The sequence below is a fragment of the Castor canadensis genome, chromosome X, assembly GCF_047511655.1.
Source record: "Castor canadensis chromosome X, mCasCan1.hap1v2, whole genome shotgun sequence".
NCBI classification, from domain to species: domain Eukaryota; kingdom Metazoa; phylum Chordata; class Mammalia; order Rodentia; family Castoridae; genus Castor; species Castor canadensis.
In genome coordinates, this window is record NC_133405.1 from 137,767,916 (window position 1) to 137,783,375 (window position 15,460).

The 15,460-nt window shown below is 37.3% G+C and overlaps 1 pseudogene; it reads left to right on the forward strand.

The window, feature by feature from the left end:
• Positions 1 to 897: 897 nt before the first annotated feature.
• LOC109675665 (large ribosomal subunit protein eL6 pseudogene) lies at positions 898 to 1,756 on the forward strand (annotated as a pseudogene).
• The last annotated feature ends 13,704 nt before the right edge of the window (positions 1,757 to 15,460 follow it).

Below are 15,460 nucleotides of genomic sequence, written 5' to 3' on the forward strand. Positions count from 1 at the left end.
TTAATAATGACCTCAAAGTGTGAGAATAATTATGATGGTATTTCAAACATGTCAAAAAGAAGCCATAAAGTGCTTTCTTTAAGTAAAAAGTTTGAAATGCAATAAGACATTTTTGATGGAGAGTGAGAGCAAGAAAGTATGCTCATACACCTTTTTATCAGAATGCATTGTTATAATTGTTCTATTTTGTTATCATCAATAATGTTTTTCAGTGCCTAATTTAGAATTTAAACTTTACCATAGATACACATGTACAGGACAAAACCTTCAGTCGTGTACTGTGAGTCTTTGAAGGGATCTACATTGGATAAGGGGAACTACAGTGCTTTTGCTTTTCTAAAAGCAGAAGCCACAAAATAGAGGACAGAGATTTGCACAGATGCAAAATTACGCCTGCTCAAGGGACGTAGGAATATCTAGGAGCCATTCTTTGTCTGGAGAATGGTGCTTTGAGAGCATAGGTTTAGGAAGGATTGTTAGAAACAGGCTGCAAGAGGATCAACTGAGGGGCCAGAAGAGGTGGACAGCTTTGGGGATAGGAAAGACCTTGTCTGCCAGAGTGAGTCCTTGATATCTTACCTTAAAATTGATTAGGAGACACTGTGGCCTTTTGAACTGAGAGAGATGCTTAGATATGCAATTCACTGCAGGTGTCAAAAGAGAATATGGCTTATAGGAGTCAGTGCTACCAGCAAGACTTTTGTAATTGTCTCAATAGAAATGCTTTTTACATCTAATATGCAAATTCATACTTCAATCTAAAAGACAATACTGTAGCCAGTCCTTTGTACTTGAAGATAAGATTAGTTACTTCTGCAAGGCAGGTATTTAGGAACACTTTTGAGACAAAGATTCTTATGATTAAAATACTTTAAATGCTCTTTCCCATCTTGCAAGATGGCAGGTGAAAAAGCTGAGAAGCCTGACATTAAGGAAAAGAAACCTGAAGCCAAAAAGGCCAGTGGCAATGGCAAGGTTAATGTTGCCTGTAAGGGTCAAAAGCCCAAGAAAGGGAAGCCCCACTATAGCCCAAACCCAGCCCTAGTTAAGGATTGGTAGATACGTCCAATCTGCTGTGTATTCCAGAAAAGCCATGTACAAGAGGAAGTACTCTGCTGCTAAATCCAAGTTTGAAAAAAAAAAAGAAGGAGAAGGTTCTTGCTACCATCACAAAACCAGTTGGTGGTGACAAGCATGGTGGTATCTGAGTAGTTAAGCTTCACAAAATGCCTACATGCTATCTCACTGAAGATGTGCCAAGGAAGCTATTGAGCCATGGCAAGAAATCTTTCAGTCAGCATATGAGGAAGTTTCATGCAAGCATCATCCCCAGGACCATCCTGATCATCCTCATTGGGTGCCACAGAGGCAAGAGAATGGTTTTTCTGAAGCAGCTGATCAGTGGCTTGCTACTTTCGACTGGCCCTCTTCTCCTTAACTGAGTTCCTCTGCGTAGAACACATCAGAAATTTGTAATTGCCACTACCACAAAAATTAATATCAGCACATGAAAATCCCCAAACACCTCACTGGTGCTTATTTCAAGAAGAAGCTGCAGAAGCTCCAGCACCAGGGAGGTGAAATTTTTGGCACAGAGAAAGAGAAGTACGATATTACAGAAGATTGCAAGGTTGATCAGAAAACTATGGACAGGTAAATATTACCAAAAATCAAAGCTATTCTTCAGCTCCAGGGCTATATGCAGTCTGTTTTTGCCCTTACAAATGGAATGTATCCTCACAAAGTAATGTTCTAAACTTGTTACCAAGAACCTAATTAAATAACTGATGATTTAAAAAAAAACCACTTTAAACACAGGAAATTGTCTTTTAAAATATGTAATAAATAAAGACGTAGTGGCAAACCCAATTGTTTTACTACTTTAGAAGCAAGTTCTGTGCATATTCAGTAATAGTTACTTTTTAGTTTGATAAGTGTTGTGTACCAAGGCAATGAAGCCAATTTCTACACCTGAAGAAAGTATACAATATGAATGCAAGGTTAGGCTTCTCAATTGTTGAGGCATTGGGGGCTGGTATCCTGCAACCACACATTCATGAACGTGGCAGAATACAAGGCTTTGACGTAATACCCAGGCAATGGCAGAGGGATACCTTATCTTTCAACTCCCAAGACCTTTATCATATGTGAGGTGGTATGGACACTCAAAAAAGGAAAGAGTTACCAGCATTTGGGTTGTTGGCTTTTTATATAGCATACTTGTGCACTCACCAATTCCTTTATTTATCTGCTCATTCACTCAACAGATGGAGGATAGTGATACAATTCTAGGAAAAATAGACTTAGTTTCTTCTCTTTTTTGTGGGGGGGTGGGATCGGATAGGGTTACTGAGGTTTGAACTCAGGGCCTTGCACTTGCTAGGCAAGTACTCTACTGCTTGAGCTACATCTCCAGCCCTTTTGCTTTTAGTTTATTTTGCAGGTACAGTCCTGAGCTTTTGTTAACCACCAATCTCCTACCTCCACATCCCGTGTAGCTGGAATTACAGGCATGTAAGAACATGCCCTCCCCTTAGTTTCCTTCCTTAAAATGCTTAGAGATGAGGTGGAGAGCCAGTAACATTGTAAAAAGACACAAAGGCAAAGAAAGAGTGGAAGGAAAGGAAGGAAGGAGGAAAAAAGGAAGGGAGGAAGGGAGGAAGGGAAGGAAGGAGGGAGGGAGGGAGGGAAAGAGGGAGGGAGGGAGAGAGGGAGGATGGAAGGACAAGATAGAGGAAGGAAGTGGAAGAAGGAGGAAGGTAAGAAGAGAGAGAAGAGAGTCAGGGGAGGAAGGGAATGGAAAAGATCAGTTTTAATATGGCAGCTGTGATTATAGCCATGAAAGAGAAAGGTGTAGTGCTAGAAGGGTGAGGTACTTTTCTTACCTTATAGGTGCACATGGCAGGTGTCTCAACAGTTGACATCAGGGTAGCAATTTGACTATAGCAAAAAAGATTCAATGACAAAATCAGAATGCAGCACTTTTATAAATATATGGGTTAGAAAGAAAAAGAATTATATATATGCCTGAATGTCTTCTTCTTTGTAGTGGGAGCACAGCCATTGTGTTCCAAGATGCTGTCAGAACTGACTCAGGTAATGTATAGGAAAATACCGACTGATCCTTACACTAATTAGGTCCTCTCATGTTTGTTTATATATCTATCATTTCACTTCTTTGTTTTTTCAGCAAGTTTTGGTAATGATCCAAGCATTAGACAAGAAGACTCAAGCTTTTGAGAAAGAGGAGAAATGGGGCAAACAGTGAGACTATGGGGAAAATAACTACACTTGGAAACATGTAGAAAATGAGATTAAAAATTAATTGGTCACTGGTTGTTATGGGAAACAAAAATTTCTATTGCTTTAAGGTTTTCAGAGGGAAAAAAATGAGAGAGTTACTGAAGTAATATTTCTTTCTTTTTTATGGTATTTGGGATTGAACTCCAGGCCTCACACTGGGTAGAGAGGGGCCCCACCACCTCAGTAATGTCAGGTTTTGCCTTGTTTGTCCTCAAACCATGATCCTTCCAATCTCCACTTCCCCAAGTAGCTGGAATTATAGATGTACACTACCATGCCCAGTGCTGAACTGTTTCTTGCCTAACATTTCTTTCCCCAAAGACCTAAAAGTTTCAAAGCTGCAAATTAAAGCTTCTTGGTACCATTTAAAAAATAATCACCATAACTTTAATGCTAATTCTTTTAAAATTATTCTTAAATTGGCAAATAAAAATTATATATTGATGGTGTATAACATTTTTTATATAGGCATATATGGTGAAATAGCTTGGGAGAAGATCTTTGCAAGTGTTCTTCAGATAAAGTATTGATATCCAAACTAAATGAAGAGCTCAAAAATTAAACACCAAAAGAACAAACAATTGAATTAATAAATGGCAAATGAATTAAACAGACAGTTCTCAAAAGGACTTTCATCCTTAAAGGAAATGCAAATCAAAATGGCAATGAGATTCCAACTCACCCCAGTCATACAGCAATCATAAAGAAAATAAGCAACAAATGCTGGTGTAGTAGAAGGGACTTTTATTCACTGTTGGTGGTAATGTCAGTGCAGCCACTATGGAAGTAAGTATGGATGTTTACCAAGAAACTAAAAATAGAACTACAGCATGATCTTGCTATACCATTCCTGAGCATAGATCTGAAGGAATGTAACGAAAGATGCCTGCACGCCCATATTTTTGGCAGTGCTATTTACAATAGCCAAACTATGAAATCAGCCTTGGTGCCCATCAACTGATGAGTGGATAAAGGAAATACCACATATATTCACAATGGAGCATTATTCAACCATAAAGAAGGAGTTATACCATTTGCAGGAAAATGGATGAAACTTTAAATCATCATGTTATGTGAAATAAGCCAGATTGAGAAAGACAAATATGTTTACTCACAAGTGGAATCTAGACAAAATATGATGAGTATAAAATGGGGACCATTTGGGAAAGGGAAGCTGTGGGAGGAAGGAGGGTAAAAGGAGAGGGTGATGGGAGCCAATTGTGATCAAGGTATTTTAGATAGATAGGTAGATAGATAGACAGACAGATAGATAAATAGATAGAAGAAAGAATCTTGTTAAAATTGTTTAAATGGGGGAGGGTGGGAAAGGAAGAGAAATGGGGCATAAATTTCATCAAAATATATGCATATATGGAAGTACCACAATGAATATCCCTTATACAATTAATATATGCAAATTAAAAAGATTTAACATATGCACCACACACATGCATACTACATATAGTTATTTCTTGTGGTTAGAACACTTAAAATCTACTCTCAGAAAATTTCTGTAGTATCAATTTTTATACAGCATGTTGTGCAATAGATCTCTTGAACTTATTCTTACTACCTAACCAACATGTTGCACCCTTTTGGTGTTAATCATTACAAAGTTCACCTAGAAAAGACTTTCAGTCATTAAATATGGAAGAGTAAGAACAAACTATAACCTCAAATCAAAACAATTGCTCTATATCATAGTACAAAGAGCTCTGAGAAACTGATAGAAATAGGTTTACCTATCACATGCATCAGAAGTTATTTATACTAGATTTTCATGGCAGACACCTGCCTCCATATCTTTGACTGCTTTCTCACTACAGGTGCCCACATTCCCACTGTCCAAATGGACTCATTTTTGTCAGTGCTGGCCTTCAGAATGGCTGCCATCTTGCCCACCATTGCAGAAGCTGCAATGCTCTGGCTCCAAAAGTTACCTCCACAGCACTGTTGATGTTATGGATCATTACCCACCCCCAAATCTGATACAATAAAGTTCCAAACTGCTGGGAATGTGTATCATATCTCCAGGGGTTGCACAGGAATATTAATAGCCCTTGGAGAGTTCTCATAGGGAGCAATAAATAAAAGTATCTCCCTCTCTCTTCCAGTGTACATATCCAGAAGACTTCAATCTTCTTCTTTAGGTGTGTGCAGTCTGACTGAGCAACTAGATGTTTTCTCCTCAAGCTATCACCCATCCTATAATGCATTACCTTCTACTTGATGTCCTTGAGTTTGCTCCCCTCACTAAAGCATCAGTCCCAAGCTCTGCCTTACATACTGTTTTCAAAGGAATCCAAGCATAGAAAATAAGCACTTTCATGGACCAGAAATCAGACCCACAAGAGGACTCAAAATGTAGGATATCCATCTCTCTGAAGCAGAAGAAACTATAGCTGCTTGAGATATGTGGGGATGGTGATGACACTTTCTTGATCAGTGGCTTCACAATAACAAAATGGAAGGTTGAGCTAAGTTGTAAGCAGAAGAAGACAAGCCCTTGGGAGATCAAGCAGCTGCTGCTCCCTTTGACAATGATAGCTGTAAAGGTTATGTTGCAGGGTGTCTCTTTTCAACACTAGTGGCAGCCTTACCAAAAGAAAATGATAGGCTCAGCATGGCTCATTTTCCACTCAAGGCATCCTCTAAAAACAAGGAAACTTCCTGAGAAGAAGGAAGACATTCATCTTCTGCAACCACAGGGTACAACATTCTGAAAATCAGACCCAGAATGGATCACAACAAGACAAAAGCACAAAAACAACTAAGTAAGGAGACTTGATAAGTCTGCTATGTCAGAGTAGGTTCTGATGGAGAAAGACCAAAGAGACAAGTTTAGAAATATTTCTGTAGACTAGTCTGAGGATCTCAATCCCATAAACCCTTGTAACACTCCTAGATGAAAGAAGCTGTCCCATTCCACCATCCACAGGGGATAATTTTTCTGTATAATAACCTTACCTGGCATAAGTTCCTCTGAAAATGAAGCCTTTCTTCCAGAAGGGTCATCTCTATCTCTGTGTATCATTCAGATGTATGGTTTTCAACCTTTAGCATGCATGGGAGTCAGTTGGAATTCTAAACCACAGAAAACTGAGCTGTACCCCCAAACCTCCTGGTTCAGTTTTTCTGGAGTGGGTCATGAGAATATGTCCTTTTAATACCTTCCTAAGGTGATACTGCTGTTGCTCACCTGGACCCATACTTATAGGAAGTGGTAGTCAAGTCCTATAACCAAGTCTCATTATATTAGTACAAACACCACAAAAAGTAAAATAAAATAAATCCTGTATGCCAAAGGAGTTGAACCGCCTGTCTCACTTGCATCAGCTTTTGAGACATGAGATGAGAAAGGGTGGATATTAAGCTAACAAGAGTGCATCTAAGAAAGAGAATATAGTACTCAAGAAGAGCAGTGTCATGGACATGGTGATATTCATACATGCTTTGAGATTCTAGCTTCTGGAAGGACATCTAGTACTAGAATTAAGAGTTTGACATAATGCTACCCTGAATGGTAGACTCAACAGAATCCTTCTATAAAGGTGGAGTTGCCAGATCTCTTTGGCATACAATTGGGAGAGGAATGAGAAGAATAAGAGAGGTTTGGATGCTGGACTAAATTTCTCCTACAGAACTAGATACCTCCCTCTCACCTGAGTTTGCTCCTTGAGAGAATTCAAAGGGATTCCTCCTCTTTACTACAGCAAAGAGCAATGCATGGATAAGTAGGGACACTGTGACATTTTAGAAACTGCTCAGTGGTTCTTATCTGTAGGTTAGGAATGAGAACGGATGGTATAGTCATGCAAGTAATTCTTAATATCAATGAAGTTTATTGGATTCTGGAATGTTGGGGGAAAGTGCCAAAACTTAGCTAACAGAAGCAAGATGGACCTCATTATCAGAATAAGCATCAATCTAGAATAGCAGTTCGAGTTCTTGATGGCCAGGGGATCTGTGGCCAATAGATCTTGGTGATTTTAGCAGTGATTCTTGGTTCTTTAATAAAAGGAAATTAAAATTGACAAACAAGAAGTTCCTATTAGCTGCCTTGGTAGAAAATTACACTCTTTTATTGAGTTTCCAAAGCTAAGGCAGCTCAGAAATCTAGAGTTCACTGATTGAGGAAAAAACAGGACTCACTGAAGAAAGAGCCTATAACATCTCTAATAGAAGGTAATTGGCACATATTTCTACTGGATTTCCTCAACCCTATATGTAGGTAACTGCCAGAACGCTACCCAGAAAATTTTAGGGGTCTTAGATATAACCTTTGGATCCAGTTCTTATCATGGGTACAATGGTTCCACAGATTTTCCTAGGTCATTCTCCAAGTTTGGAAGTTTATAACTGAGATGCACCTACTTAAATGTGAAAGTCTTCCTACAATCCAATAGAATCCCTTAAGGTGTACAAGTAGAAATCATACACTTGAAAGAAATAGCAAGTTAGATCCAGCATGAAGGCCATGAAGCATGCTAGACCATTAGTTTCCATGGCCTTTTCCAAATCATATGTCTAATCTATACCAAAACTAACTGGGTCATAGAAAATAATTGCTTCTCAGTATAGAAACAACCAGATAGTAGCCCCAATTGGAGTATATGCCACAAATGGACTTAATGGAGAAATTCAAAAGGATGCTCCATGTTTTTCTATTTGATAATTATTCCTTCTTCATATTCATTGTTGGGAATTACCAAAAACATTTTACTTTCAGATGTTGACTTCTCTCTCTCTCTCTCTCTCTCTCTCTCTCTCTCTCTCTCTCTCTCTCATTTGGTCATCTTCATATTCTGTCTAGCATCACACTGCATCATAACTATTGCATTACACTATTGAGCAGGAGGTTGTGAGTTACCTTTATGATTTAGTAAGATAGTAAGACACAGGTAGGCTAGAAAGTGGGAGGTTAACTAAGAGAAGATTTCATGGTCTGCCACATTGGTGAAGTTTTTGGGGTCCAGCAGTCTGGGATATGCCAGAACATCACTTCTATGGTAAAGGGAAATTCATTATATTGTGAATTCCTACCATAAACAGAGAGACATAGAGTTGGGCAAGATATGAAAAAGTGAATTCAAAGTTGTATCCAAAGTTTTGGTTAAATTGATTGGATGAGGTTTTCATTTACTAAAATAGAAGCATAGAGGGAGGAGAAGATTGGGGAAAATTACAGCAAATTCACTCAAGAGCTATGGAATTTTAGACATATGAAATTTTAGATTTCCATGGAAAAGTCATTCGGAGATTTGTAACTATAATCAAAGGAGAGGTCACTGGTAGAGATGTAATTTGGGAATCATCAACGCTTAGCTTGTGTTAGGAATCTTGACCCAGTACCACCAAACAAAAAGAAAAAGAATCATGGAACTGGGTTAGTCATATAGGAAGTGAGCTCTAATAATTGGGTGCCCAAAATTAAGGGACATTGAAACCATCTTACTTGATAAAACTCTCAGATTGTCTGACATTCATAAAGAGAAGCTGAGCCTGAAATTTGCCTCCCATTTATGAAACCCCAACACTAAATTTTCTTTCCTGACCAAACTCCTCAGATGTGGTAAAAATCAAGCATTTAGTAGACACAATGATTGCCCAACAAAGAGCTTCTCAAAGAACCATTTAGTCAAGTTTCCATTCACCCAGGGATTAAGGCTTAAAGATAAATCTTTTAGACTTTCAACAATTCTATACTTATGGCAAAATTTAAACAGCCTGCCATCTAGAATGCTCAGCATGAATAGTAACAAATCATTTTCATAAGCTCTGGGTTCTTTGAGAAGATTCTAGCTATGACTTATTTAGGATCTGATGACACTAAAGAAAATCTGAGACTACTTTGAGATCTTCAGTCGAGGATATATATATATATATGTTTATTTTATTTTTATTAAAGTGATTCTTCATTACAGATTATATGGGAAATATGCAAGCCCGTAAAAAAGAGCAAAGCTATATTAAACCCACTTCCTGAATTTAACCCTTTTATAATTTATAGCATGTTCAGTTCCAACCAAAATCTGGGTTGTTGATTTGCTCAAAGAAAGATTGGAATGGCTGCCTTAGTAATATAACTCCCACTTGGAAAATGAAGAAAAAATCATGGAGGTAATTTCAAGCCAAGCAACCAAGCATAGCATTTGCAGAGCAAGAAATAAAGCCTGAGTAAACACTTCAAAATATTCCATGAATGAATTTTAAATACCCCCACACAGAATTTATACAAAGACCTTCCACCAATGTGGGTTTTTGTTGTTTTTGCTTCCTGGTGTAGAGCCATAATTGTTACACATTAATCATCAGTTTTAGGTTCAAGGATCAAATGAGATAGATTTGTTTTGAAGAACAGACACATCTTTGTTGAGATCCATCGCTCTCTCTTTCTTTGTCATTGTTTCTCTCCCTTGTCCAGAGCAAGATCCAACCCCCTTTCTGAATAAGCCCCCAGTGTGTAATTTTCCAAGTGTGTGAACTAACTCTCTTGGTTTATGGTCATTGTACTCCAAACTGAGTACAACTGGGGTTTTCTTTTTTATTAAAAAAATAAACAAAGCCAGCCATGAGACATCCGTTCTGCCATCTTTTTAATTATATTTTGATGGCTTTTCAGGAATAACATATTCTTGCTATCATATATCATAAGCAAACAAAATTAAACCCACACCTGAGGGCCTACCAAATCACAGACACCTTTGCTGAAACAAAACAAAATAATTTAAGAAATGTTCATTTTGAAAACACTCTCACTCTTCAATGTCTTCTATACCTCAAAAATTGGATCTTTGTATTAGTGTTCCTTTCTGAGATTGCAAAGCAGGCCCCTGTATTTGTCAGGTTATAGTAGCCTACAGAGGTCTTTTTTTATTTTTACTGCCAGGTATCTTGGTCTTTCTCTATAACCTCTTTGTCATTCTCCTGCATGGCAGGCTTGAGTTGATAAAACATCTCATTATGCTTGGTGATTTCCAAGGGTGAGGAGGAGCAAAATCTACACAGAGGTACTTCAGTTCTCCAAGTGCTAAGTATCTGCAGTTTAAAGAACATTCTCAAATCTGTGTTACAAAGAATAATATAACTGCTATTTACATTGTCTTTCCTGCTCTTTTCCAGAATATGTTATCCGACTATACCAAAGTAAAGACACTCAATTCCACCTGTCTAAGTTTTCTTCACCTCATTTCTTAACAATTACTTCTAACAATTTCTGAGTTTATCTCAAATCCCAATCCTATAAATTACACAATAGTATACTGGAAACATAGCTTATTGGGTCACAGCAGTGAAAAATATAAGGTTTCTATAATTGTATATTATAGAATGTCTGAGTACTGTTGTGCAATATTTTAAAATTTGAACTCTTTATTAATTCATTCAACAAACATTTACTGGATAGTATGTGCATGAGACTCTGTGCCAGCTGTAAGAAATTCATCAAAAATGGTGCTCTAGGCCTGTTTTACATATGTAATTTTTTATTATTATTTATGCATGTTTTATTTTTCTTCATTTATTTAACAAGCACTCATTGAACTAGCACTTATTAAAATTTGGCTCCTAGAGATAGGAACCAAATTTACATACCAGTAACAAGTAAAACAAATTTTATAAAAATTTCTCCACATATTTTATATAAGCCCCTACAAATAATGAATGCCCAGAGATGGCAATTTACTGTCTCTACTAAATGGATAAAGTCTGTGGTGGTAGTAGTATGGAATAGAAGAATTAATCTGAACTACTATGATCATGATGATAAAATAATGTGTAATAATCTTTTGGTCTGTGTCGGAGACATGCTATAAACTTTTGTATGTTATTTTTTACCTAATGTATAAATTAAAAATATTGCATGCAATTGTTCCTCAATAGCCAATACCTGTGGAAGCCCAAGACCTCATATAAAATGATATAGCATTTGCATAGGATCTATACATCCTCCCATGCACTTTAAATTATATCCAGATGAATTATGATATCAATACAATATAAATGATATACAATTATTTGTTACACTATACTGTATAAGTAATAACACAAAAAATCTGTACATGCTTAGTACAGACATAATTTTTAAAAAATACTTTTGATGGCAAACCCATGGGTATTGGAGGACCAAGTATATATTTGAAATCTACAACCTAGTGTTTCCAAATTGTAAACATTGTGTAATGGCTAAATTAAGCTAATTAGCATACGTGTTACCTCAAAAACATCTTTCTCTGTGTGTGTTGAGAATACTTAAAATGGACTCTCTTAACAATTTTGAAATATACAATACATTGTTACTAACAACAGTCACCATGTTGTACAATGGATCTCCTGAAATTATTCCCTATGTCTAAAAAAAATGTTGCAACCTTCGACCAACATCTAAAGAACCTGAATTTGGTCCTATCAATACTTTCATATAGATGTCAAATCTAACTCTTTAGAGTAACTAACCCAATGCTATTCCATCATTAAAAAATAGTGAAGGACTAATATATTCTGTAACATGGATGAACTTCAAAAAGATAACACAAAGTAAAAAATGCCAGATGAAAGATGCCCACATATTATAAAATTCCATTTATGTTGCAAGTCCAGAATAAGCAAGTCTATTAACATACAGAATAGATGAATGTCTGGGGACTGGAGGTAAGAGAAGGCATTGACTCCACTGTGATTTTCTTGACTGATAAAACTATACTACAGAGCCATACCATTAAAAACAGCATGGTACTGGCACAAAAACAGATATGAAGACCAGCGGAACAGAATAGAGGACCCATAAAAAAATCCACACAGCTATGCCCCCCTTATTTTTGACAAAAGCACCAAAAATACAATGGAGAAAAGGCAACCTCTTCAACAAATATTGCTGGGAAAGTGGCCATCTACCTGCAGAAAACTGAAACTAACACCCTGTACTAGTATCAATTCAAAGTGGATTAAGGACCTTATATCAGACCCAAAACCTTGCAGTTAGTACATGAAAGAGCAGGGAATACCCTGGAAACAATAAGGATAGGCAAAGACTTCCTCAGTAGAACTCCAGCAGCCCAGCAACTAAGAGAAAGGATGGTCAAATAAGACTACATGAAATTAAAAAGCTTCTGCACAACAAAATTGAAGAGACCACCCACAGAGGGGGAGAAAATATTTGCTAGCTATACATCAGACAAAGGACTGATAACCAGAATACACTGAGAGCTCAAAAAAGTAAACTCCCCCCAAATCAATGAACCAATAAAGAAGTGGGTAACTGAACTAAACAGAACTTTTTCTAAGGAAGAAATCCAAATGGCCAAAAAACACACAAAAAAATGCTCACGATGCCTGGCCATAAAAGAAATGAAAATCAGAATGATACTAAATTCCACTTCACCCCTGTTAGGATGGCTATCATCAAGAATAACAACAACAAATGTTGGCAAGGATGCGGAAGAAAAAGAAACCCTCATACACTGCTGGTGTGAATGTAAGCTAGTACAATCACTTTGGAAAACTATATGGAAGCTCTTTAAAAAAACTAAAGATCTGCCATATGATCCAGCAATACCACTTCTAAGGATATACCCGAAGGAATGCTACTAAAGTTATTACAAAGGCACCTGCACACCCATGTTTATTGCAGCACTATTCACAATAGCTAAGCTATAGAAACAGCCAAGATGCCCAACAACCAATGAATGGATCAAGAAAATGTATTTATATACAGTGGAATTTTACTCAGCCACAAAGAAGAATGAAATTTTGTCATTTGCAAGTAAATGGATGGAACTAGAGAACATCATAGTGAAGTTAGCCAAAAATCACATGTTCTCCCTCATATGAGGATTATAGATCCAAAAAAAATGCAGTAATATTATTGGACATGAGTCACACACTAAGGGGAGAACATGCATGGAAGAAATAGGGAAAGGAAAGGAAACCTAAAACTTTAATGTGGTTGATGTGCTGCCTGTTGAGGAGTGAATAAAGTAATCTTAAAGTGGTAGAGGCCACTATGGGAAGGCGATCAGGAAGTAGCAAAGAGGTCTGGTAGAGATGAACCAATGTGGGTTACATACAATACATGGAAGCAATGCTAGGAGTCTCCCTATATAGCTGTCTTTACCTCAAACTAGCAAAAATGATATGTCTTTCTTATTATCTCCTGTTTTCTCTTCAACAAAATCAGAGAACAAAAGGCAGAACAGGTTCTGCCCAGAAGAGGGGGTGGGGGTGTGGGGAGTGGGAGGAGGAGGAGAGGGCACAAACAATGTATACACATGTAAGTAAATGTAAAAAGAAGATAAAATAAAAGGAGAAAAGAAAAAAAAAGAAATGTTTTCCAACTGGATTGTGGTTATAGTTGCACAACTCCACAGTTTATTAAAATTCATTAAACACATGAGTTCTATGGCATATAAATTATACCTCAATAAAACCGTGAAAAAAGGAAAGGAGGGAAGTAGAGACAGGAGGATCCAGGATCTAGGCTGTCCCCAGCAATAATTAGCTGACCTTATTTCAAAAGCAAGCCTGGGGTGATTGCACACACCTGTGGTTTCAGGTACTCAAGAGGCAGAGGTAGGAGGATCGTAGTTCCAGGCACTGTTTAATCTCCAGTACCACCAATTAAAAAGAATGTCCTTTGCCCCAGAAGCAATACAGTGCCTAACCTTTAAGACTGATTAATTCATTTCACTACATGGTTTCATAGTTTTCATGTCCACATATGCCAAGAAAAGTGCAGATCCTTTGCAGAACTTCTGAATCCAACTTTTCTGTTACAAGCAAGCTGCAATTGAGAATATAGGGATAAATTACTTCTGAGCAACACTGCCTTCTAAGCCCTTTATTGCCCATGGTGTCAGCCAAGTCCAAAGTGGAAAGATCTGTTTTCTCCCTCGTCTCACCCTCCAAAGTCAGTGAGCCTGCATCTTGGAGTACTAGTACATGCTAGGTACTGAATACAGTCACTGCAAAAGTTTTATTACTCCCAGTCAAACTGCAGAGATTATACTGGGGCCTGCCACTTTACACATGCAAAAACCAAAGCTGGAACAGATGAAATTTTTTGGTTCAAGGTCTTGGGCAGGGCCAGTTCCAAGAATTCTCATGTTAATTGTCTACTCAGCAGATGAATCATCATCCCTTGCACCTCTCTCTCTCTCTCTCTCCAATCATTGCATTTTATCACTGGGCTTCTTCAAGGTGCCAATCATTGTGAACTTTCTATTTTGAAACCACGGAGCACTTTGTGGTGGGACTAAGTTAAGAAAGCATATTTGCAATGCCTACATTATGTGATCTATAACTATATTTTAACCACAGCTTTGTAAAACCCTTGCAGCACTGTAATATCAAATTGTCTTCACATAAAATATGTCTTCAAAAGTTAATTTGTGTCGCACCAATGAATGGGTGTCAAACACACTTCAGATATTGCAGATTTTTTTCAAAATTGCACTGATGTTTATTTCTAAAAATGACATTTTTTACTGCTCAAGGGCACCTAGGACCAGCTGAGAGGCTTAACAGCACACTGTGCTTCACAGAGGACAGAAAAAATACAGATAAAACTGTTGGGGTATGTAGAAGAATACCAGGTAACACATTTTTGTCAACATATTTTTAAAATGCTAGAGTACATTTTATACAGTTGAGGAGAAAACAGTGGAAATAGGGTCATATGAATGAGAAGAACTCATAATAATATTAGTTTCAAGGACATTTGTAGTACAGTAAATGCTTCTATTTAAAGAATAACACAAATTATTTGTATTTGTATCAGTTATTATCAGGTGGGATGATTCTTTTACATGCATAAACTCACACACATGTGCACATGCACACCCTCTATGGGGAACAATCAGCAATATAAAAGAGTTTTTTGTTTATTTGTTTTCACAACTGGAAGAAGGAAGTGATACTAACATCTATCCAGTAGAAACCAGAGAATCCTAAAATCCTACAATGCACAAGACAGCACCCACAACAGAGAGATCTCCGCCCCAAATGTGAACAGTGCAGGGCTGAGAAAACCTGCTTTGTACTGAGGTCACAAAACCTCTTGAGTGTTGTTAAAAGTCCAAATCAAAACAAAAGACAAAACCTTAGGCATTTTGCTAATTCACTAATGATGTAACCTATATGTTTTGTTAGCATTGTTTGACAT